A 6,000-nucleotide genomic window follows, 5' to 3' on the forward strand; every position below is an offset into this window, starting at 1 on the left:
TTCCATTGAGGCAAATCACCTCAAAAATGGCTCAAGCACCGCTTTTCAAAGCAGATCGCAAACAAACCGCTCTGATATGAACTCTCTCATTGAGAGTCATTGAATAAGCACTTTCAGGGCGATTTTGAAAATCGGTCGGGATTAAAATTTTACAAAAATGGACATAATGTGAACAAGGCCTAACACTGCTACTGCCTACTGAGTGAGCCCTAGTGGCTGCAGCTCTGGCGCTTTGAGTCCGCCAAGAGAATAGCACAAAATAAATATTATTTGTCTTGTCTTGTCTTTTGCATTTGCTAAATGCTGAAAAGTAATTTTGTAGAGAAGATGAAAAATTGTCAGGTTAAAACTCACGAAAAAAAAAGTTAATTGAACAAGTTAATTGAATGAAAGTTAATTTAATAAGTTAATGTTTGTCTCCCCAACACTCAGAACTTCTCTTTGGCTGCTCACCAGAGCCAGATCATCAGCAGATGCCTAGAGCCTGGAGAAAGTCTAGGGACCTGGTGGATTCTAGCCCCCAAGAAATCTTACTAAAAAAGCCAGGAGACCATCAGGGGTGGGTAAAAAAAAACTGTTATCTTGCCTAGAGCCCCATTTCAACTTAACCTCCCTGGCGGTATAATTATTTCTGGATTTTTGGGTCTAAAAGTGGTGCAATTTCTTTGCATGCTTTTTGACCCTAAAACCGGGAAAAAATGCTGCCGCTAGAAAGCTTGCAGCAGCCCCTGCACTTACCTCCCTGGGATCCAAGACTGCAGTTCTTCTGCTGCCCTTTAGGTGGCGCTGTAACCCTGTAGTGAGAGGCGCTTGGCCACGCTACAGACTTACAGTATACGTTTTCTCCAATTTGCCTGATGAAGCGGGACTGTACCCGCGAAATGCGTTGCAAAGTGGAGCTTCTAATAAATGTTATTTTTTATATAAAATAACGAATTTCTGTCTGTACTTCATTGAGGGAGGTAAGTCCACCACTTCCCCCTTTTTCAACAGTTTTTAGACGCTTTCATCCTATCTTGGCGCCTCTGTTTAAAAATTGAAACACTTGTCCACTAGCGTTTTCTTTCACTGCGTATGTGTGGCTCGAAACTCGTGCATGTGCAGTTCAGTATATATCGGCATTGCTTGGGAGAACCTCAGAGAGGCCGGGGGGTGAAGAGTCCAGGGAACAGGAGGGACCCCAAAGCCAACAACCAGCACCAGGCTTCTCTGGATAAGGTAAACTAGCCCCCCATGGGGTTCATTCAATAGTGGGGGGTTTTTCCCAATACAATGATACTTTAAAAACGACCTCTTCAAACTGCTATATCCAGTTTCCCCTTCTCTTAAACAAAGAACGATCTTTTGATTATTGTTGCTAGCTGGCAGATTTGGAAGCGTACGTTAAAAAGGGGCGCTGGGAAAAAAGGGCGCCGGGTTTTTAACGATAAGCATGGATAACGTTTAAAAATGTATTGTACTGTATTTCGTTTAAAATTAATGTTTTATAAAGTTATAAATCATTAAATAATGTGCATTAAATCGGCAATTGTAAAAACGTTAATCTTTCGTTTAAATAGTGAAACGTATAATAACGTTTAAAAAAAAAAAATACTAAGTAACCCTCCCTGTACCTACCCCTAACCCCTAGACCCCCCTGTTGATGCCTAAACCTAAGACCCCCCCTGTTGGTGCCTAAGTAACCCTCCCTGTACCTACCCCTAACCCCTAGACCCCCTGTTAGTGCCTAAACCTAAGACCCCCCTGTTGGTGCCTAAACCTAAGACCCCCCTGTTAGTGCCTAAACCTAAGACCCCCCTGTTGGTGCCTAAACCTAAGACCCCCCTGTTGGTGCCTAAACCTAAGACCCCCTGTTGGTGCCTAAACCTAAGACCCCCCTGTTGGTGCCTAAACCTAAGACCCCCCTTTTGGTGCCTAAACCTAAGACCCCCTGTTGGTGCCTAAACCTAAGACCCCCCTGTTGGTGCCTAAACCTAAGACCCCCCTGTTGGTGCCTAAACCTAAGACCCCCCTGTTAGTTTTTTCGTTTAAAAATAATGTTTAAAAAAAAAAAAAATGTACTGTTTTTCGTTTAAAAATAATGTTTAAAAAAAATATTGTACTGTTTTTCGTTTAAAAATAAAATTTAAAAATGTATAAATCATTAAATAATGTGTAATCATGAGAAACAGTAATAAAACATTAAGTCTCCGGGCGCCGCTTTTAAAACGTTATTTTTCTCCGGCGCCCTTTTTTCCTATCGGGCGCCCATTAAACGATATTTATTATAGGAGTGAATGGCGGCGCCCGATTTGTCCACTAGCCTCAGGCGCCCGAATTTACTGTTCCCGATTTGGAATGAACGCTGTACAGATAAGCTGTTTGTCTCCTACGCAAGTTGTGTGTGCTGCACAATGGAGGAAAAGAGATATACAGGTGTTGGACAAAATAATGGAAACGCCTTGAAAGTCAACAAAATATATTTTAATATGGTGTAGGTGCCCCTTTTGCGGCAATTACAGCCTCAATTCTCCGAGGTTTTGATTCATACAAATTGTGATTTGTTTCCAAAGGAATTTTAGCCCATTCTTCAGTTAAAACATCCTCCAGTTCTTTTAGAGACGATGGCGGAGGAAATCGACTTCTTACTTGAATCTCTAATAACGACCATAAATGCTCAATAATGTTGAGGTCTGTGGATTGTGGTGGCCAGATGAGATGCTCAACTTCATTAGAATGTTCCTCGTGCCATTCTTTAACAATTCTAGCTGTATGGATTGGGGCATTATCATCTTGAAAGATGGCATTCCCTCCGGAAACAGTTCTTGAACCATAGGATGAACTTGGTCGCCCAAAATTCCTAAATAGTCTCGGCTGTTAATTCTTCCATGAAGGGAAACTGGCCCAGCGGATTTCCAAGAAATAGCACCCCAGATCATCACAGAACCCCCGCCATGTTTTACGGTTAGGAGAAGGCAGTCTGGATAAAATGCTTCTTTCGGCTGTCTCCAAACGTACACTCGGCCGGAGGTCGGAAATAAGGTAAACGATGATTTGTCCGAAAAAAAATCAAATTTTTCCACTGCTCGAGGGACCAATTGTGGTGGTTCCTACACCACTCTAAACGCTTTGAAATATTTGTTTTTGAAAGCAGAGGTTTTCAAATTGCAGTTTTTCAGTGGAATCCAGATGTGTGCAGCTCCTGATGAACAGTTTTTTGTGGAAATTGGGTATGTAGGTGTTCATTCAGCTCTGCAGTGATTTTAGGAGCCGTGGTCTTGCGAGCTTTTCTAACAATTCAATTTAGAGTCCGACGGTCTCTCTCAGACAACTTCGACTTTCGGCCACAACTGTGCTTTGCTGAGGGCGTTTTTCTTTCTCTTTCAAAGGCAGTCATTACTTTTGAGAGAGTACCTCTTGAAATGCCAAGCATTCGGGCAGTTTCTGTTACTGTAGCGCCTGCCATACGAGCACCAACAATTTGGCCTCTTTGAAAGTCTGAGATCTGCCATTTTTATAAATTATAACCAACTTTGGTTAAAATTAATGTAAAAAACAATTATTTTAATTAAACATATGAAATAACAAAAATAATAAACAAAAAAAAAACATATGCCAAGTTTTCATTGCTTAAAACATGTACAAAGATTAGGATGCCAAAATGTTAGGTGTTACTATTATTTTGTCCAACCCCTGTAGATGGGCAAGCTGCTTTGAAGTTTCTGTAGAGATAATGGCATCATGGGATCACCTGGGAAAGTAATCACCTGGAAAGATTGTTAGAGACTACTAGGCCAATGATGTACTGGACACCTGTACTCACTTTGGATTTCCGGCCAAAGCTATCAGGAATGATCATTTTGTTTTAAATGAACCCAAGGGGAGAGTCATATGGAGGCTGCCATATTTATCTTCTTGTAAACAATACCAGTTGTCTGGCAGCCCTGTTAATTTTCTGGAATAAAAAGTGTCTGAGTCAAAACCCTGGAACAAGCATATGACTAATCAAGAAAAACCTCAGTCAGAGTACCTGATCTGCTGCATGCTTCGTTCAGGGTCTATGGCTAAAAGGATTAGAGACAGAGGATCAGCAAGGCTGCCAGGCAACTGGTATTGCTTAAAAGGAAATAAATATGGCAGCCTCCATATACCTCTCAACTCGGGTTTCCTAAGATCGAAAGAGTTTGTGTTGTTTAAGCCTCCTACACATGTTAGTGTCCTCCAAGGTCCACTGAGGTAATCTAATGATCACGCATGCCAAGTCTTTAAGCAACAATTAGAGGCCCAAGTCCAATTGTTCTTCTTCCCCCTTCCACCTTAAGCCACTCCATCATGTGCTGCACACCATCTCTCGTCCCCAAAGCCACAGACAATTCGCTCTGCTGAAGCAGCTTGGCTCCAGAACTGTCTTCCGAGGGATCGAGTGCTGGTTTCTTCGAGCAGGGGTGTGTATGTAAGTGTGTGTGTGGTGTGTGTGTGGTGTGGGTGTGTGTGTGTGTGTGTGGTGTGTGTGGTGGTGTTTGTATGTGTGTGTGTGTGTCTGTGTGTGTCTCTGTGTGGTGGTATGTGTGTGTGTCTGTGTGGTGGTGTGTGTGTGTGTGTGTGTGTGTGTGTGTGTGTGTGTGTGTGTGTGTGTGTGTGTGTGTGTGTGTGTGTGTGTGTGTGTGTGAGAGTGTGTGTGTGGTGTGTGTGTGGGGTGTGGGTGTGTGTGTTCAGTCATGCTTTGCGCTTGGTCTGTAAGCAAATTAGTAATTTACCTTTACTACGGGTTATTATTGTATAGCGCTGCACAAAATACTGGTGCATTAGAAAGAAGAAAAAAAAGTAAGTAAAATGTAAGCTCTTTTAATGGACAGTTAGGCAGGGAACTAGCAGTGATTGTGCTGCGGCAAACCGCGCCGATTCTAGGAGGCTATTGAAGTCAAAAGCCCCGCTCCGGAAACGCTCTTCGTGACCATTTGTTTGCGTTTTGCGTTTTTGATTTTCCATGCATTTTTAAATGACAGAGCTTTCCACTTTTTACCGTATGCCACTTGCGTACACAATTACAGCATATGACGCCACAAACGACAAATTGTGGGCGGCAAAACGTTTGCGGAAAATACAATCACAATAGCGAATGGAAACCCTGGAAAACGGCCCTGCAAGTGTGTTCCCTCCCTAAGTAATATGAATTGCTCAGTGTACTCTGTACAGCACTGTGTAGTATGTTGGTGCTCATCCTCTGTTGCTTTTGTAAAAATAGCATTATCTTCTGTCAAAGGCAAGCAGGTGCAAAATGGTAAGTTAGAAAAGAGTGATTCTGAATGTAATCATATGCTACTCACATGTAAATGCTGGGAGTTCCAGTCCCAGCTCTGAGGGCACTGTGCATGATAAGTGTCCATACCCTGGGGCAGACTCTAAACTATTGATTTTGAAAATTTGAATTTTAAATGGGGATCATGTTGAAACCAATGAATGATGGAATCTGTGACCCCGAAGTGTTATGCCATTTTATAAATATGGCAATCGTGGGCACTAGTAATAATTACATATTATTGCATTACATTGACATTTGATATCCTCAACGTATCATTTCTAATAAAGTTTTAAAGGACAACTGAAGCAGAAGGGATATGGAGGCTGCCATATGGATCTCCTTATAAGCAATACCAGTTGCCTGGCTGTCCTGCTGATTCTCTGCCTCTAATACTTTTAGCCATAGATCCTGAACAAGCATGCAGCAGGTGTTTCTGACATAATCATCAGATCTGCCAAGATTAGCTGCATACTTGTTTCTAGTGGTACTGAGACACTACTGCAGCCAAATAGGCCAGCAGGGCTGCCAGGCAACTTGTATTGTTTTAAAGAAAATCAATATAGCAGCCTCCATATTCTTCTCACTTCAGTTGTCCTTTATATCTCATGCTTTTTTTTCAGTGTCAATAATGGAACATGTTTCTACTCTGTCACATTTCTGTTCAGAAAACATACTCAGTTCCCAGTTCAAATGCAAGAGCTCCCTCTAATGGTAAAATT

The sequence above is a fragment of the Hyperolius riggenbachi genome, chromosome 4 (assembly GCF_040937935.1).
Source record: "Hyperolius riggenbachi isolate aHypRig1 chromosome 4, aHypRig1.pri, whole genome shotgun sequence".
NCBI lineage: Eukaryota > Metazoa > Chordata > Amphibia > Anura > Hyperoliidae > Hyperolius > Hyperolius riggenbachi.